Source organism: Triticum aestivum, chromosome 7D (assembly GCF_018294505.1).
Source record: "Triticum aestivum cultivar Chinese Spring chromosome 7D, IWGSC CS RefSeq v2.1, whole genome shotgun sequence".
In the NCBI taxonomy this organism is placed as follows: Eukaryota; Viridiplantae; Streptophyta; class Magnoliopsida; order Poales; family Poaceae; genus Triticum; species Triticum aestivum.
Window position 1 is genome coordinate 174,941,334 of NC_057814.1, and position 20,481 is coordinate 174,961,814.

A 20,481-nucleotide genomic window follows, 5' to 3' on the forward strand; every position below is an offset into this window, starting at 1 on the left:
CATGAATCTGCAATCCGGGAATAGAAATAAAAAAATGCACCGATCGGGTGTCTGAAGCAACGCCTCGAAAGGACGACAACAGAAAGCGTGCCTCAGTCGGGCGTCTGAGCGACACCACATAAAGGGCTTATAAAGTAAACAAATAACAAGCATGCCACAGTCGGGCGTCTGAGCGACACCACATAAAGGGCATATAAAGTAAACAAATAACAAGCATGCCACAGTCGGGCGTCTGAGCGACACCACATAAAGGGCTTATAAAGTAAACAAATAACAGGCATGCCACAGTCGGGCGTCTGACCGACACCACATAAAGGGCTTATAAAGTAAACAAATAACAAGCATGCCACAGTCGGGCGTCTGAGCGACACCACATAAAGGGCTTATAAAGTAAGTGAATAACAAGCATGCCACAGTCGGGCGTTTGAGCGACACCACATAAAGGGCTTATAAGAAAATAATCACAACGAATATCCAGGAGGTAGAACCGTCCCAGGGATACTCAATAATTCAAGTAATAAAAAGGGTTAGTCCAATATAATAATAATCACAATCATCACAAGTCACAAGTCATGATCCATGTTCCGGTTTAGTAGTTTTTCCTCCGAAGACCGACACTAAGACCGACACTTGACCCATCCCAGACTGCAGTCCGTTCCCATGGACCCGGCTATTCGAATAGATTTAACCTCTGCAGAGGGTGTACTCTTTACCCACGAGTAACGGATTTCTTTAGTCCATCGGGACTAATTCCGTCTACGGTCTTTTAATTGAAAACACACCTGACCGCACACACCAGCCTAACTTACCGGTGTCTGGAATCACCCACAACACCTGTTAAGCAAAACTCTAATTGGGAGGCTACAACCTCGCGTAGCATGGGATCAAATTTATATCGCGCGCTCTAAGGGGTGCCCCCCTCTCGGTCCCAACCGGGAACACCCATGCCCCCGGACCAGGTGGCATGCCTACCGGATGCAGCCGGTATCTTCCACCATGGCCTCTCTGTACGGTGTGTGCTTGGAAGGGGTTGACAACTTACTGAACCGTACCCTACCTGCGGCAGGGACAAGTGGTAGTACGAAACAAGTATGGGGGTTACTGGAACAAGACTCGATCTACGGCCGACTCAGGAGGTTCAAGTATCCCCTGCATGATTAGCATAACAAATATATTTCAACTAACAGACAGAACCACCACTCATCATACCTCATCATGTCATACCGGACACAGTCGTCTCAACGAGGAACTAGGGACCAGCTCGTGTCTACCCAAGACAGAGACTTTCCCGGCTTCCTTCCGGTAGGCATGAAAGGCATACGAAGATGATTACTATCACAAGCATAACCATTTCTAACGGCAAAGAATCTTCATTATGCACTCATGCGTATGATTGTATCGTCACATAAAATAACGAATGCTCCATGTCAAGGCGGTGTTGTAACCGTATCAAACAACACACAAAAATATTATGCCAGGGTTCAGAATGCTTGCCTTCAAGTTGTAGAGGCAGGGTGCATTCCAGAACTTTTGAAAGTTTTCTCCTCTCTCCAAAAATCCTATTTTTGAAAATATTCAAATTAACACATAGTTTCAAAACAGTACAAAAAAGTTGTTTGGAAAATTTTCAAATAAATACTAAAATAAACTAGACAGAATTTGAGAAACAACAAAAAAGAATCAAGTCATTTGGACTTATATTTAAAAAGTTATAGCCGGTCAAAGTTTAGTCAAAATCCTGTTTTTAAAATAAAACAGAAAAGAAAACGTTTCAGACGAAATACGCTTTCGAGAGGAGGACACGTACTTCGGGCTTTACGCCTCCACTTAACCCGCGCGGGCTGACTAGTGGGTCACTGACAGTGGGTCCCTTGGGCCCACTGGTCAGGTTTGACCAGTCGCCCCCGCCTCCTTCCTCCTCTGGCCGAACAGAGGCGGGGCTTTGGCGATCAACGCCGGCGAACAGCGGCTCCTCGCGGGGTCCTGAGGGCGGGGATGGATCCGCCGGGGCGGGGCGGTCCTCCCGATGGTCGAGGAGGTGGCGGGGATGGAGGGAGTCGCCGGCGGCGAGCTCCACGGTGGACGGCAGCTTCGGGAGGTTTGGGGCTTTGGGCTACGGTCGTTCCCCGATGCAGCTGAGGGTTTGGGCGGCTCCGCACGGTCGAGGGGAGGAGGATGGTGGTGCTATACAGACGGGGGGGGCTCTGGTTGCGACTGAATGGACCGGAGGGCGGTGGCGGCTGTACTGGCCGGAGATGGGGAGGAAGACCTCCCGCCGTCGCTGGCTGGCCATGGGGGCTTTGGTGGAGTGGCTTGAGGTCGCCTGGGTGCCTGGTCGAGCTCGGGGTCCCTTTTATAGGCGGTTGGGGTCGGTTCCGCGGTAGCCGTGGATAAGGACGCCGGCGAACCGCCGTTCTGTAGCTGCAGGGCGACGTGGCGATGGCTGGCGGGGTCTGGCAGGGCGAGGGGATGAGCTCGAGCTGTTCAGGGCGAGCTGGCGCACGGCTGTGGCTCGGGCGGCGCCGTCCACGGCAGGAGCTGTCGGAGCGGCGGTGGCGGCTTGCGTTGGTGGCGCTGTAGGGCGCTAGGAGGGGGCCAGGGTGGCTCTGTGGCGAGGGAGGAGTCGGGGCGCGTTGGCTGCGAGTGGGGGAAAGGCCAGAATGAGCGCGGGGCGACGGCAGTGGGACGCGGCGACTCGGTGCGCGCGTGTGCAAAACGTGCGCTCTAGGCGCGGCCAGCGCACGCACGCGAGGTGTTCGGCAAAATGCCAAGGCATGCCAGGAGGCTTGGGTGGGGCTGGGGATTACCAGGTCTAGGCTAGGGTTTGTAAGGAGATCAGTGGACAAGCTTGTTAGGTCAGGGGATCAAGTTCACAATGCAAACTAATAATCATGCCAAATCTGTTCATGCACTCAAGGTGTTCGACAGAATGCTAAGTGCATCTAGGCCACTCTTGGGGTGGCCAAAAACTCCAGACCAGTGTCTCTTTAGATGTAGGTGGTGGTGGCAAGGTTAGTTTTGCAAAACTAGAAACTAGTTAGTGCAAGTTTTTGAGAAAACCAATTCTGGGCAGAAACTAAAAGCTATCATTCCATGGACCAAAATTACTCCAATGGGTCCACTCTCCTGGACTTAAGGGTTTTGTAGGAAGGACCATAAGCAGGAAAAAGAATCAAGGGCAACAGAGCAAAATAAAATGGGGTTGCAGTAGAAAGTGCCAAACTGGACCAGAGAGCAAAAGAAGATGATTTGCTCAAATTTTTCAAAGAACATTAGTGGGCTTTTGCACAAAGATGAATAATATACTCCTACTGACCTCCGCTAATTTTGGTGGAAGTTTTAAAAGAATATTTAAATAGGTTGTAGTGCAAAAGTGAAATCTGGACCAGATTTGAAAACTAGGGGTAAAGCTCAAAATCTCCAAATGACTAAAGGATATTTTTGCATAAAAGTGATTTAGGGACATCATATGTCATCCCCAAATTTTGGTGGGATTTTTGAATAAATTTATCAAAGGGTTGCAGTGCAAATGGGACCCTAAAACTTTTGAAAACCCATTTTAGAGAAATAAAGCTCAGGGAAAAATAATTATAAATAATCCCACTGATAAAAGAATTGTTTTATTTGAGAGGGTAAACAAGTCCAATAATAATTGGAAAGTTTCACTTGGGGTGAAAACTCCACAACTTAGAAGAAAAGAGAGATTCTGAGATCAAAAATAAATCCAGAAAAATAAAAATTTAATTTCCTGGCAAAATTTTAATAAACAAAACATAGTTAAATTTTTGGGGTGTTACAGGCACTAACTGCAGGAACGGTTCTCCTATGAAGAAAATCTGGGTTCCCAAAAGGTGCCTTGAAAGTCTTCAGGTGAATGTCCTCATGACACCACCTGTGAAGAACAGGAACCCCAGATCAAATTCTTCATATGGACCAAATTCTTCATATGGATCCAAGTCCTCACCAAATTCCTCACATGGATCAAATTCCTCAAAAGGATCAAAATCCTCATATGAAAATCATTGTGCTAACAACTCTGTTCCGCAGGGAAGAGCTAAGGGCTATGAATATGAGCATTATTCTTCTAATCATTATGTTCATAAGTCCTCGAAGAATTTCTCTGCTTATTCATATGCTTACCCTAACTTCTCTTATGTGAAACGAAATGGATTGGCTTCTATGCCACCTTTTTCGTATGGAGCTCGCAGAGTGATGAACTCTTTGCCACCCCTTCAGATGTGGGTGGTGAAGAAAAAGAACTAATCTCTTATGCAGGGTCAGGTCTCCAGATGTACTTAAACGTCTGAAGAATTTGCTGGAGACCTGAAAAGTGCCTGAAAGGACGCAGGCTAATCATGAAGAAATGAACTTTCATTTCACACGTCCTCATACTGTTTTAACTGTTGCATTGCTTGATGAAATTGGTCTGATGAATTGTGATGTCATATTCTTCACTGATGAAATATATGAAGTTCATAAGCTGCACTAATTCATCTGCAGGATGATCAACCCTAAGCCACTGAGTGGGTCCTCGATAGTGGATGTACAAATCATATGACTGGTGACAAGAATCTATTGATGGATGCTCCTTTATCACCATCACATCTGAAGCATATCATCTTTGCTGACAAAGGCAAAAGTCAGGTATTGGGTCTAGGTAAGGTTGCGATCACAAAGGATCGACACATGGACAAAGTCATGCTTGTCGAGTCCTTAGGATACAACCTCATGTCTATCTCAATGCTTTGTGATCTTGATATGGTGGTTGTCTTTGGCAAGTATCGTTGTGTTGTGGTTATGGAAGCTGACAATTCCAAAGTCTTCGAAGGCTTTAGGAGAGGAGACTTGTATATTGTTGATTTCTCTACAGGACCGCAACCAGCCGTGTGCCTACTTGCAAAAGCTTCAGAAGGGTGGCTATGGCATCGACGACTTGGTCATGCAGGCATGAGGAATTTGCACACGCTTGCGAAGAAGAAGCATGTCATTGGCATTGAGAATGTCAAATTCCTCAAGGATCACTTGTGTGGAGCTTGTGAAGCTGGAAAGATGACCAAGGCTAAGCATCCAGCGAAGACTATCATGACCACTACTCGACCATTCGAATTGCTTCACATGGACCTCTTTCGTCCTAATCATTACTCAGCTGTCACAAATGGTGCATCTCTCTATGGCCTTGTTATTGTTGATGATTACTCTCGTTACACTTGGGTACACATTGTTACTTACAAACATGAAGTGCAGGAAGTCTTCAAACGATTTTCCTCTAGGGCTTCAACCAACTTTGGTGTGAAGATCAAGCACATTAGAAGTGACAATGGAACTAAGTTCAAGAATTCTGGTCTTGATGCCTATCTTGATGAACTTGTTATTACTCATGAGTTATCTGCTCCTTACACTCCACAGCAGAATGGCGTCGTGGAGCGCAAGAACAGAACTCTTGTTGAGATGGCTCGCACTATGCTTGATGAGTACAAGACGCCTCGTCACTTCTAGATTGAGGCAATTTATACTGCGTGCCACATCATCAATAGGGTATATCTTCACAAATTCTTCAAGAAGACTGCCTATGAACTCCTCACTGACAAGAAACCCAATGTGAGTTATTTCAAAGTCTTCGGTGCTAAATGTTGGATTAGAGATCCTCATCACAATGCTAAATTTGCACTGAAAGCACATGAAGGTTTTATGCTTGGTTACGGAAAGGACTCGCACACCTACAGAGTCTTCAACAATGTTCTTCACAAGGTTGTTGAAACTGTAGATGTGCGGTTCGATGAAACTAATGGCTCGCAAAGAGAGCACCTACCCTCTGTGATAGATGAACCAGCACCTGAGGAAACTATCAAGTTCAAGGCTACTGAGGATGTCATTCCTACCGAAGAATCTGCTGAAGAATTCATTCCAGAACGTGAAGAACGTCGAGCTAATGCACCTGAAGAAAATGCTGAAGAAAATGCTGATCAAATTCCTCGACGACAACCCACTCATCCTCGCGTTGCAAAAGAAGTGCAAGTTGAAAAGATCATCGATGACATTAAAGCACCAAGTCCTCTCACACGCTCAAAAGCTTCACATTTATCTAACTTTTGTGGGCACTATGCTTTTGTCTCTATCACAGAGCCCACTAAGGTAGATGAAGCATTTCTGGAGCCTGAGTGGATTCAGGCCATGCAAGAAGAATTACATCAATTCGAGCTTAACAACGTCTGGGAACTGGTTAAACGTCCAGATCCTAGCAAGCACAATATCATTGGCACAAAGTGGATCTACCGCAACAAGCAGGATGAAAATGGCCTTGTGGTGAGGAATAAGGCACGGCTTGTAGCTCAAGGCTACACATAGGTTGAAGGAATTGATTTTGATGAAACTTTTGTACATGTTGCTAGACTTGAAGCTATTCGCATATTACTTGCTTATGCTAACCATCATGATATCACTTTATATCAAATGGATGTGAAAAGTGCATTCCTCAATGGTAAGCTTGAGGAAGAAGTATATGTTGCTCAACCCCTAGGTTTTGAAGATCCCAAGCATCCTGACAAAGTCTTCAGACTCAATAAGGCCCTCTATGGCCTCAAGCAGGCCCCTCGGGAATGGTATGATACTTTGAAGGAATTCCTCATGAAGAAAGGCTTCAAACCCGGTTCACTCGACCCTACTCTTTTAACTAAATCTTATGATGGTGAATTGTTTGTGTGCCAAATATATGTTGATGATATCATCTTTGGCTGTACTGACCAACGTTATAGTGATGAATTTTCCTATATGATGAGTGAAGAATATCAAATGTCTATGATGGGAGAGTTTAAATTCTTCTTAGGTCTTCAAATTCGTCAACAGCGCAATGGCATATTCATATCTCAGGAGAAATACCTCAAGGATGTACTGAGGAAATTCGGCATGCAAGATTGCAAAGGCGTCAAAATTCCGATGCCCACAGATGCCCATCTATGCACTGATGAAAATGGTATTGACTTCAATCAAAAGGTATACCGTTCCATGATTGGTTCTTTATTGTATTTATGTGCATCTAGGCCAGATATTATGCTTAGTGTTTGCATGTGTGCCCGATTTCAAGCTACACCGAAGGAATCACACCATAAGGCTGTGAAGCATATTCTTCGATATCTAGCTCACACACCAACACTTGGATTATGGTACCCCAAGGGCTCGGCTTTTGATCTCATTGGATATTCTGACTCTGATTATGCTTGTGATCGTGTGGACCGCAAGTCAACATCTGGTACATGCCATTTCCTCGGACGATCTTTGGTCTGTTGGTCCTCGAAGAAACAGAACTGCGTATCACTATCTACTGCTGAAGCTGAGTACATTGCTGCTGGTTCTTGTTGTGCTCAATTGCTGTGGATGAAGCAAACTCTCAAGGACTACGGATTCAACGTGAAGAATGTGCCTCTCTTCTGTGACAATGAGAGTGCCATCAAGATTGCTCACAACCCAGTTCAGCACTCGAAGACAAAGCACATTCAGATTCGTCATCATTTTCTTCGTGATCATGTGTTGAAGGGCGACATTTCTATTGAGCATGTGAAGACTGAAGAACAGCTAGCCGATATCTTCACAAAGCCCTTGGATGAGAAGAGATTTAGCAAGTTGCGGTGTGAGCTAAATATCCTAGAATCTTCGAGTGTTCTTTGAAAAGGACACTCATCCTAACACTTATGCAAAATTGATGACTTAGATGTGCAACACATGAAGAAACATTTTTCTTCAATCAATGAAGAATAACACTCTAAGTGTGAAGAAATTAATGAAGAATTTGATTCTCAGAACCCTACGACAATTGTACGCGGTGTCTGAAATCATCATTCTTATACGGTGGGTCACGCCACCACAAAAGTTGAAAATCTTCAATGTGAGTTTTTCCTCAGTTTTTGAAATTCCTCAGTTGTTCATATTCTTCAACTTTGCATTGTCTTCACCTTCTCCGTCGTTTTTCTTCATTGGGTATATATATATATATATGAGTTTATGTCCTCTACAGCATTCACTTATGGCTAATTCTTCAACTTGGTTTTTCTGCTAAGTGAATGTGATCGGACCCTTCCCCCTCTATGCTATACTCAACCCAATCTATTCACAAATTCTTCATGTGCGTTCTATTTGAAACTCGTTCAAAATCTTCACTCGGTCCTTGTCAGCTGAAGAATTTGCGAACGGAACTTTTAACTTATCTTATCCAAATTTTCGGCTTTGCCGCACAAACCGTTCCGCATCCCACGAAATACTTATCTATTCACCCACGATCTAACACAATCTCCACTTCTTAGTACGTGGGTGACACATGTTAAGCGAATGAGAAGGGTCAGGGGCACGTTCGTCCAATTTCTTCGGGCGAACAGTTTTTCACCGTGGCTATAAATACCCCCTCTCCCCTTCCTCACTTCCTTTACTCCGCTCGACCTCTCTCCAGCTCGAGCTTCTCAAACCCTAGCGCCGCCGCTACTTCATCGTCGCCGGTGAGGAAGAGCTTCACTGCCTCGACCTCATCGCCGCTGTACTCACGCCGGCCGCGGAAATCTTCACTCCACCACCGCCGTAGCCGTCTTCCTCCGCCGAGTTAGGGCGTGGAAGATCTGCACAGACGAACTTCACTTCTCCACCTCACAGTTCGTTGTGTTCTTCGTTCAGGGTAATTAAAAGTTACCTTTACTGCCCTCTTTGATTCAAATGATTTCTACAAAATCTTCAAAGGTGTTTATTCTTCAAATTTTTCACACACTAAACACCTCACATCTCATCTGTTCTTGATTCGTTTCTCTAAGCATCATTTTTCTTCAAGATTCCTCAATTGTGTGGATCTTCGATCTATACAAGTCTGGAACCTAAGACAAAGAACGCTTAGTGAAATTCTTCAAGACTCATCTGGTCAAATTCCTCAAACTTGTTCTTTTTGAAAAACCTTCTGAGAACGCATATGACCTCTCCAAATTCCTCGCAACTATACTCTATTCACAGGTACTCATGTCCGCTGCTGAATCACTAGGTTCTCATCAACTTAACTCATTTGCAGTGTTCCTCGAAGAAAAGTTGCATACTTCTTCAGAAAGTTCAATTGTTCAAATTCCTCAACTGAAGAAAATGGCTGATGGAAAGAAGCCACAGAAAGGAGGAAAGAGGCCTGAAATCAATACTGCCTTTGAAATCCCTGAGGACATTTATGCTGGGTACTGCACACCCCCTGAGGAAGATAAAAATCAGCGCAAGGTGCGCATTTAGAGGATAGAGAGGAGATGGGCAAAAGAGTGGAGGGAGTACAGGTATGTGACTCCAAAATACATGAAGAAATTCGCTGTTACTCCTCCATGCTCAAGACCACCATTGGCACCTGGCCAAGAAGCAGATCCCACTAGCATCAAGCGCGGTGAGGATTTTCCTGAAGAATGGGCCAAACGGCAGGCCAAGTTGGCCAAACAGGCAAAAGATGCAGTGAAGAAATTCAACGAAGACTCTACTGCTGCTGCTCGGGCCTTTGTAAGGCCGAAGAAATCCATGGCAAAGAAGCCTGCGCATAAGCCAAGTGCCTCTTCTTCAATGCCCTCACGGCCAATTTCCTCAGCTAAGCCCTCACGCTGCTCCTGCTCCTCCAGAGTCCTCAGCTGCTCCGACCAAATCCTCAGCACCTGTGCATCTTGCCACGTGCCAAAGGACTACAGGCATCTCTATTGCCTCAGGAGCTTCAGCTAGTTCCTCAGCTGCACCAAATTCTTCAACAGGACCCTCTCTGCTGAAGACAAAGACCACTGCTGGACGAGGCTCTCGCCCAAGTCCTCACAAGAAGCAGGTCGCCTTCCAAGTGCCGTCTAAAGAAGACGAAGCTGATGATGAAGAACTTGCTGAAATCATCAGAGATAGGCAAGTCAGGGCCGCTAGAGCCAAGGGCACAAATGTGCCTCTGCTTTTGGATCCAAAGTTGATCCTCGACTACATTGATCTCTGGCACAAGGACCCAAACACTCCTATGCCTGACTTCAAGCCGACTCCTGGTCAAAGTCATATGCTGACTGCCTTCATCCAAGAAGAGAAATGGAAATTTGAGAAGGCCAGGCAGCTCAAGAAAGCACAGTACAGGAAGGAGAAATTCCTGAAGAACAACGTTGTCTCTATGACAACTGATGAACTTGTGAAGGTCCAGTCTGAAATCAAAGTCCTCAGCGATGATTTCAATGCTTACTATGCTGATTGGAAAGGAACGAAGGACAAGTTTGTCAAACTGAGTAAGATGTTCACCTCAAATGTTGCAGCCCCATCGCAACAAGAAATTCCTCAGGCTGAAGCATCTGCTCAGCAAACTGAAGAACATGCCAGCACCGCTGATGACAATCAGGCTGCTGAAGAAAATGTGAGTTCCAGGGATGATGACTACATTCCAGCCGCTGATGAAATTGCCAGGGCATCCACTAGTGGTGCGCCTGAAGAAAATGAAGAGGTAAGGGCAACTACATCAATTGTGCCTGAAGAAAATCAATCACTTTCCTCTGCTCCTCCTGCGCCTACTCCAACTCCAATCCTTCCATCTACATCAGATGTGAAGAAGACCAAGGCTGCAGAGCGTGCAACAGTGAATAAAAGGAAAGCATCAGCTCCTTCAGATTCTTCAGCACCGAAGAAGATGAAGAAATTAACAAGCTCATTTGCTAATCCAATTGATGTTGTTCCAGTTTCCACCATGCCATCAAAGGAAATCGTCCCTTTTGATGAAGAATATGTGATACCTAGCGGATCTGATGAAGAAAATCCTTCTACTGCTTCGTCAGAGCAAATGGATGAAGAAATTGAAGTGGATAAAATCCCTTCAACCCCCACAGTTTCCTCGCCTATGCCTCAGTTTACTGCTGAAGAGGCTGGCATTGAAGAAATGGAAGATGAAGATGTGGACATTGGCTGTACCACACAAGTGATGAATGATGACTCCTGGGAAAGTCAGCATCCCAACTCTCCACTCTTCACTCCATTGCAACAAATTCCTCAGTCCCCAGCAACTACTATTCAAATCGGATCTGATGAAGCTCATGAAGACATTCCAGCCGCTAGTGCTGAAGAAAATGAAAATGAAGAATTGAAGAACCAGGCTGCCACTGAAGAGGAACCAGAAATTCCTCAGCCTGAAGAACCTGAGATTGCGATTCCTGAGGTTGTAATGCAACTCACTGACACTCCTCTGCCCAAGCCAAAGGATCCATTATCAAGGAAGCAAAAATTCAAGGCTGATGATTCCTTCGGCGAGCATGTATTCTTCACTGATTACAACCCCTATGACTCTGCTCGCATTAGGAAGAGGCGTTTCTGGACTGCCAGCCACGCAAATTTTTATTCCTCAGTGTTGTTCAACAAAGACAAAGTCTTAGATCATGAGCACATTCCTCACGTGGATATGGAATCTCTGCCGTGCTTCGGGCCAGTCCTCGGTGTTCTTTACGACGCTGGACTGTTAAATTTCTGCACTGATATATGTGATTGGAATGAAGAGCTCATTCTTCAATTTTATGCAACTCTGCACATCACCGGAGACTCTGAAGATGTGAATTCATGGGTGCTGGACTGGATGTCTGAAAATACTCACTACAAGGCACCAGCTACTGAATTGCTTCGGGCTTTGCCTCTCAGTCCTCCCCTTGAAGGTGCTTGTTGCGTCTACAATGAACCTGAGCTTATAGATCACTATATGCAAGTGCTGATGAAGCCATTGAAGCCAGGTCAGGCCCCAAGAACAAAATTCCTTGTGAAGGAATTGTTATATGTGCCTCGGACTGTCTATCGCATTCTGACGAAGACATTGAGTCCTATCAAGGGCCACGACTCGAATGAAGAAGAAGTCATTGGCATCATGAAGAATCTGCTTTTCAATATCATTCATGGCGTTCCCGTCAACTTCCATGATTTCTTCATGAGGACTCTGGCCAATGTCGCAATGTTACCGTTTGAGTTGAAGCCTTATGTCCGTGGATTATGAGATTCATCAGAACAAGGTCTTCACTCAACTACAAAGCTGATACACTGAACCATTGCAGCTACTTGCCCCCGATTGAAGTCCTCAAACGGACATTTTCCTCAGTTGATGAAAAGGGCAAGGCTACTGCTGTAATTGATGAAGGCATTCGTCCATTGGATGGTCAATTTCGCAAGGCTGCATCCTACTCCACCAATGATGACTCTGCCACCCATGACTCTGCCGCCAACGCACCCAAGCAAAATCCTCAAGGCACAGCTCCCAGGGTGATGACTGACCGTGAGCTTCTCCTCAGTCTTCACCAGAAGGTTGATCGCAATCACAAATGGGTCAAGCGTCAGTTTGGTTCAATTCTTCACAACATGACTGCTACCCATAATGCAGTGAAGAAAAACCATTACTACCTTCATGAAACCCTCAACCGCACCTGGGCTGTTCTGTCGCACATATATGGTGAAGAAGATCTGAAGAAAATGGGTCTCAAGGAAGATTTTGACTGGGCTGCACCTCCTCCGAAGAAGTACAAGAAGGTCAAGGTTCCTTCCTTGGTGGCCAGCTCCTATTCTTCATCACGTGACACTGATGAACATGAAGACTTGGGCGACACTGCGGCATGCCCTACTACAACAAACGACCCCAACAACGCTAACGCTCCTTCATCAACTTGATATTCTTCAGGGCGTCAGTCCTCATTTTTGAACCTTTTGGTCATTCGATGACAAAGGGGGAGAAATTTGAGTTAGTCTTCAAGCGGGTCTATCTTATATGGGCGTTTTTTTTTCTAAGCTACAACTCTCGTTCTTCTGATGACTTTGTTGGATCGAGTTGTAAACTTAAACTCTATGGTGGCCTGATACTTTTGCTGTTCTTCTGCATGCTTATTCCTCGTTAATGTTATTGCGCGCATGCTGAATTACATCAGTCACCATATTTCATCATGCATTTCAAATTCTTCATATATTATGTCAAATGCGTGTATGAATTACAAGATATAGGGGGAGATCTCCATGATTCAACTCTTCAAGTGTGCATTGCTTCAAAAGAAAATTCCTCACTATGCACATCTTCAGGGGGAGTTCTTCTATATCTTGCAATCAAATTCCTCAATATCACTATTTACACTTCATATGTTTATCCCCGTTGAAAACTTAACCTATATTGTCATCAATCACCAAAAAGGGGGAGATTGTAAGTGCATCTAGTGCCCCTTAGTGATTTTGGTGTATTGAAGACTTATAGGTTAAGGGACTAATGTGTTTATGAGTGTACACAGGTCTATAAGTCTATGAGGAGTTTGATATTTACAGTGAAAGTCGACCCCTAAAAATGAAGTTCTTTGACTGAAGACTTTGGATTTCTGAAGACTTTCTGAAGACTTTGAAAGTGAAGAAATTGGTGTGACCTTGAAGACTTGGTATTCGTTTGAGGAACATGAAGCGTGAAGACTTTTGTTTTTGTAGTTTCATTTTCTCTTTCTTGAGTCATAGGAAACACCGTACTGTTAAAGGGGGTCGAGGAAATACTAAGAAAAAATTTCCATGTGATGCTCAACTCAAAATCCTACACCTACCAATCCCTTCGAGTGAAGCCTATGGAAATCTCATACAGTTCAGTCATATTCTTCAGTGACAGAGACGAAGTTCTTCTGGTCTCTGAGGAATTTGTTCTGACTCAAGAGTTAGGAATTCGCCAGTGCGGATTGCCTACACAGTGAGGAACATGATAGCCCTGAGGAATTTGATACTCAAATTTCCGACCGTTGTTGTGCTATGCGCCAGCTGTCCCAAAATATCTACCCACCTAACGGTCATATCATTGAAGGGCATTTATGTCTTATCATGACGGGCTACTCCCTAGGCTATAAATAGCCGCCCCCCTACAACCACTAGCTGGTTGGCTGCTCCGAGAGAAACTGACACTTGTCATTTGAGAGCATCCCATCCTCCGAGGACTTTGAGCGAAAATCATCAAGTGAGGAAAACCCAAACCCAAACACCTACAAACCCCAAGTGATTGATCATCACTGAAGAGATTGATCCTGCGTGGATCCAACGCTTGTTACCTTTGAAGACTGTGCTTCTTCCAGACGGTTAGGCGTCATGGTCTAGAGCATCCAAGAGGAAATTGTGGATCGCTGAGTGACCGAGTTTGTGAAGGTTTGGAAGTCACCTGAAGACTTACCATGAGTGATTGGGCGAGGTCTGTGTGACCTTAGCTCAAGGAGAATATGGTGAGGACTGTGTGTCCGGGACTGTGTGTCCTCAGGTTTAAATACCTAGCCGCTCCAACCAGACGTACAACTGAGACAGCAGTTGGAACTGGTCTACCAAATCATTGTCTTCACCAAGCTTACTGGTTCTATTTCCTCAACTCTTTCATTTCCTCATTACTGTGTTGTATGCTTGTTCATATCTGTGTTTGAAGACTTTGACTGAAGACTTTCTCAATTTCCTCAGTTCAATTTCTTCAGTCTGTTTGTCTTCATCCTGTGTTATCCTGTGTTTATGCTTTCTGTACTCTGTGCTTGTCTTCATTCCATCATGATGACCATGCTTGTGTTCTGCTGTGCATACTTTTGAGTACTTATTCCGCTGCAAGTAGTTCTTCGCTAAGGAATTTCCTCACTAGCAAATTCCTCAGTGAAGAATTCATAAAAATCGCCTATTCACCCCCCCTCTAGTCGATATAACGCACTTTCACAAAGGAATGAAAGCAAAGCGACAAGGTGAAACAAACACGACACACGACTCGCAAATCCTACACTCTCTCCCCCTTTGGCATCGAGACACCAAAAAGGCAGAGAGGACACCTATGACACAAGTGGTGGCTCAAGCGAAGTGATCACTTGTCATGCTCCTCGTCGGACTCGGCAGTAGGGATGGGCTCCTCCTTAGAATCAGTCCACTTGTAGCCTTGTTTCGCCATCCATTTAGCTCTGGAGTGATGTGCTTCTCGGATCCGCTGGAAAGGTCCTCGCCAAATGTCCTCAAGATCCTCTTGTCGCGGCGGCGACTCTCCTTGGAAGCAATGTGAGTCCGGTACTGCCCCTTTGCTTGCATGCAGAACAAGGCCTTCATCTTGGCCTTCAACTTCTTAGCCCATGAGGGCTCAATAGAGGGAGGAGAATACCCTGAAGAGTTGTCCTCATCCACTTCCTCCTCCTCAAACTCATCCTCATCAACATCCATTCTAGCAGCCTCTGCCTCAGCACGAGTAGTGGTGTTAGCCCACTGGGGCTTGACACGGAGCTTGATGGGCTCATGACGAGTCCAGTCAGGGGCAAGAAACTCATCATCAGGATAGAGCTTCTCCCAAGTCTTCGAGATCAACAGAAACAGGTAAGGTCCATAGATGGGTACCTTACGGTTGAACACCGCAAACCGAAGCTCGCACCACATGATATGAGAGACGTCCAGAGGTTGAGTCTGAGAGAGACGCGCCTCCTCACAGATGAGCATCATATCCACAAGATAGGCATGCACTTTGTCCTTGTCCCCAATGCATGGAAAGAGGGAGTTGCGGAAGATCCCGTGCATGGTGTACAGGAATGGGTTCAGCACCCACGTCTTCTTGTCATTGGCAAGCTTCTTCTCAACAAGGTACTGCTGGAGCTTGTTCTTGCTAGCTGACTCGGGGTTGGCATGAGGGCGAACACCAAAGGGCGTGTTGAGCCCCTCATCAGGTACGTGGAGCAAATCCATGAAGTCCTTCCACTTAGTAGTCATTAGTTGACCATTGGTCATCCAGGTCATCTTCCGTTCCTCATCAGTATGGAAGTGGACTGAGGCAAAGAACTGGGCCACAATCTCAGGATCAAAGTCCAGGTGGAAAGAGATCACGTCCTCAATGCCAAACTGCTCTACCAGGTCCAGAGCCTCACCAAAGTAGGCACGGTGCTTATCCTCCCTCATGTGATTCATGTCAATCCAGTGCACGTCCACATAGATGTTCTGCTTGGCCTTGATCACATCCAGATAAATGAGATTTTGCTGCTTGGTCCAAAACAGATCATTCCCTCTAAAGTTGGCACGAGGATTCACATAGGGGTTGATCCTCCTTCGAGTGACAAACTCAGCAAGTGGTATCTCATCCATGCCCTTGGATGGCTCCTTGGTCTTGGTGGTGGTGGTCTTGGTCCTCCGTTGGGGGGCATTGGAGCCCTCTGGAGCTTCATCTTGGTTGCGCAAACGCTTGGAGCCCGTGTCACAGCTTGGGTTGGAACGGCGTGCAGGGGCACCGGAGCCACCACCTATGACACACAACACAAGAACACGCAAGAAAAATGAGAAGGATCAATGCAAAGACCACAGCAAAACAGGTGAAACAAGTAGCTCGCACTTGGTAATTGCCACATGGGAGATTTGACAACAACGGTAGTACCGCATGATTGCGCGGTACTAAAATATTAGTGCTGCTCCTAGCCATGGTAGTACCACGCCAGAATGGCATGGTAGTACTGCGCCTCGAAACGGAAGTAGAATTTTAGTGCCGTGCCTCGCGCGGTAGTACCGCTCCTAAGGAGCGGTAGTATCGTACGAGCGGTAGTACCGCACCGGAGATGCGGTAGTACCGCACGGTGTCAGATCCGAACCTCAAATGGATCTGAGCACAACCGTGACAACGAAGCGGTACTACGGTTGATCAAATCTACCACGGGGCAACTTACCAAGTACCATCTCTACACATTACTACTCTCCTACATCCTACTCTTGCAAAGATTTGGCCTAAAATCTCAAGAACAACATGCATCTCCCCAAAAACCTAGAAACGAAAGAACGAACCAAAGAGAGAGGGATTTGGGGAGAAACCTTGTTCCATTACAAGAGGAAGTGGTGGGGAACGATCCCACCGGACGGAATGCGAGGAGAGCGGCCGGAGACGGAGGTCCGGCAAGGGTCTCCGGCGTCGTTCTTGGGCAGGAGAGAGAGAGACGGCGTGGGGAAAAGAGTTGAATGGGTATGGGGGAGTTGGAACTCCCCCTGCCCGCTCTTAACCCCCACGCGCTCTCGACTGCACGGTAGTACCACGTGACATCGCAGTAGTACCGCCTGGGTGGAAGTACCGCACCGTGGGCGGTAGTACCGCTCCCCCAGTGGCAGTAAAAAAATTACTGCCGTGCTGGGTGCGGTAGTACCGTGCGCAGCTCCCGCGGTAGTACCGTGGTAAGCCACGGTAGTACAATAGAACCAAGAAAATGCATGTTTCGAAAATAGAGAAGAAAAAGGGCCTTTGCAAAGCAACCTTCCAGCGAACGGACACACCAAAGAGCTAACCCACGAGACAACACACTAAAGCTAGGCACGAAGAAAGGGAAGCAAGAGGCAACAAGGACTAAACACGCACCGCAACCTCTCCAAAGAGAGGGCGGTGGCCGGAGCCACCTATGTTTGAGTCAATTGGTATGGCACCGCGAAGAATTATCCTTGGGCCCATGACCAAAACTCGTCTTTGAAGCACAAGTACCATCAACAATGGCTAATGTGTAAGAGTTGATCAATTTATGCATAATGGGGGGAGGGAGAGTTCATTGAGAGAACAACACTCCCCCTATGTCCATGCCTACACCTAAACAAGATAACAAGTTGAGTATGGTGGGGTGTGCAAGGGTTCAAGCAACATTGCTCAAATCAATGATATTTAGCTCATGCCTTAACTCGCGAAATCTTGCTTCATCCAAGGGCTTCGTGAAAATATCTGCAAGGTTATCAGGAGTGTTGACATAGTTGAGCTTGATCTCCCCTCGCCTAATGTGATCCCGGATGAAGTGATACCGAATCTCAATATGCTTCATCTTGAAGTGTTGAACCGGGTTGAGAGAAATCTTGATGGCACTTTCATTGTCACACCAAAGAGGCACATTGTCACAAATGACACCGTAATCCTTTAAAGTTTGCCTCATCCATAGGAGTTGTGCACAACAACTACCGGCCGCCACATACTCCGCTTCGGTGGACGAGAGAGACACACAACTTTGCTTCTTAGAAGACCACCTTACCAAAGAGCAACCAAGGAATTGGCACCCTCCGTAGATGGACTTCCTATCCACTTTGTCTCCCGCCCAATCCGAGTCCGAATATCCTGCAAGCTTGAAGTTTGCTCCTCTTGGGTACCACAAGCCAAAGTTTGGGGTATGAGCCAAATATCGAAAGATTTGTTTGACCGCCACAAAGTGGCTTTCCTTAGGTGCGGCTTGAAACCATGCACAAATTCCCACACTCAACATGATATCCGGTCTAGATGCACAAAGGTAAAGCAAGGATCAAATCATGGAGCAATATACCTTTTGATCCACCGCTTTACCATTGGGATCAATGTCAAGTTGGCATTTGACGGGCATTGGAGTGGAAGCCAGCTTGACATCACTTACCTTGAATCTCTTGAGCATGTCTTGAGTGTATTTGGCTTGGTTGATGAAGGTTCCTTCTCTTCTTTGTTTGACTTCGAATCCGATGAAGAACTTCAACTCTCCCATCGAAGACATCTTGAACTTTGAGGTCATGAGAGCGGCAAATTCCTCATTGAAAGCTTTGTTAGGGGAACAAAAGATAATATCATCGATATATAGTTGGCACACAAACAACTCCCCTTTGACCTTCTTAGTAAAAAGAGTGGGGTCGATTTTCCCAACTTCAAATCCATGATCTTGCGACAACTCGGTATGGTGGTCATACCACGCACGTGGGGCTTGTTTAAGGCCATAGAGTGCCTTATCGAGTTGATACACATGATCGGGGAAGTAGGGATCCTCGAACCCGGGGGGTTGTTTGACATACACCAACTCATTAATAGGACCATTAAGAAAGGCACTCTTCACATCCATTTGTTGCAACTTAAAGTTATGATGAGAAGCATAAGCAATCAACAAACGAATGGATTCAAGGCGAGCAACGGGAGCAAAGGTTTCACCGTAGTCGATACCCTTGACTTGGGAGTAGCCTTGTGCTACCAATCTTGCCTTGTTGTGAACGTGGTCCCATGAGCATCTTGCTTGTTCTTGAATATCCACTTGGTTCCAATGACATTGTGGTTACCCGTTGGCCTTGGCACCAATCTCCACACCTTGTTGTACTCGAAGTTGTTGAGTTCTTCATGTATGGCATTGAGCCAATCCGGATCTTCGAGCGCCTCATAGACCTTTTGGGGTTCAACACAAGAGACAAACGCATGATGTTCACAATAGTTTGCCAATTGTCTACCAGTGCTTACCCCCTTTTGAATGCTTCCAAGCACATTCTTCATGAGATGACCCTTGGTAGAGAGCTTGGATGCAATCTTGGCGGCACGATGCTCCAATTCCTCCTCGGGGGTGAGTTGAGGAGCGGTCACTTGATCATCTTGAGCACCGTCTTGAGCTTGTTCTTGATCTTGAGCTTGCTCTTGATCTTGAACTTCTCGGAGGAGAGAACTTAACCTTGGGCATCACTTGGTGATTCAACACCGTCTTGAGATTGATCTTGCCCTTGGTCTTGTTCATGATGTTGAGGGCCTTCACTTTGTTCTTCGGAAGCGTGTGGGTCTTGGGTTGGTGAGGGTTCCACTTGAGTGGAACATTGTCCTTCTCCTTCGGCCACAAGGGGTTCCTCAATGGGTAGGATATGACCAACACCCATTCTTCTTATGGCTTGGGGAGGAATTTCATCACCTACATCACAAGTACCACTTTGCTCCACTTGGGAGCCGTTATTCTCATCAAACTCCACGTTACACGTTTCCTCAATAAGTCCCGTGGACTTATTGAGAACACGGTAAGCATGGGAGTTTGTAGCATAACCAACAAATATGCCCTCATGAGCTCTAGCCTCAAATTTAGACAAATGAACACCTTTCTTGAGAATGAAACACTTACACCCGAACACCCGGAAGTACTTGAGGTTGGGCTTGTTACCGGTGAGAATCTCATATGGAGTCTTGTTCAAGCCCTTGCGGAGGTAGATCCGATTAGATGCATGACAAGCGGTGTTGATGGCTTCGGCCCAAAAGTTGTATGGAGACTTGAACTCCACCATCATGGTCCTTGCCGCATCCATCAACGTCCGGTTCTTCCTCTCCGCTACACCATTTTGTTGAGGGGTGTACGGTGCGGAATATTGATGCTTGATCCCCTCATCACTAAGAAACTCATCCAAGGTGTAGTTCTTGAACTCAGTGTCGTTGTCACTTCTTATAGTCAAGATCTTTGCATTGTGTTGACATTGCGCTTCATTTGCAAAGTCAATGACGGTTTGTTAGGTCTCACTCTTCCTCTTGAAGAAATATACCCAAGTGTATCTTAAATAGTCGTCCACAATCACCAAGCAATACTTTCTACCCCCAAGACTATCAAAGGATGGAGGCCCAAAGAGATCCATGTGAAGGAGCTCCAAAGGCCTCTTCGAGTAAATGATAGTCATGGGAGGGTGAGCCTTCTCATGTAGCTTTCCTTCGATACAAGCACTGCAAGCACGATCTTTAGCAAAACTAACATTTGTTAGTCCACAGACATGGTCCCCCTTGAGAAGACTTTGCAA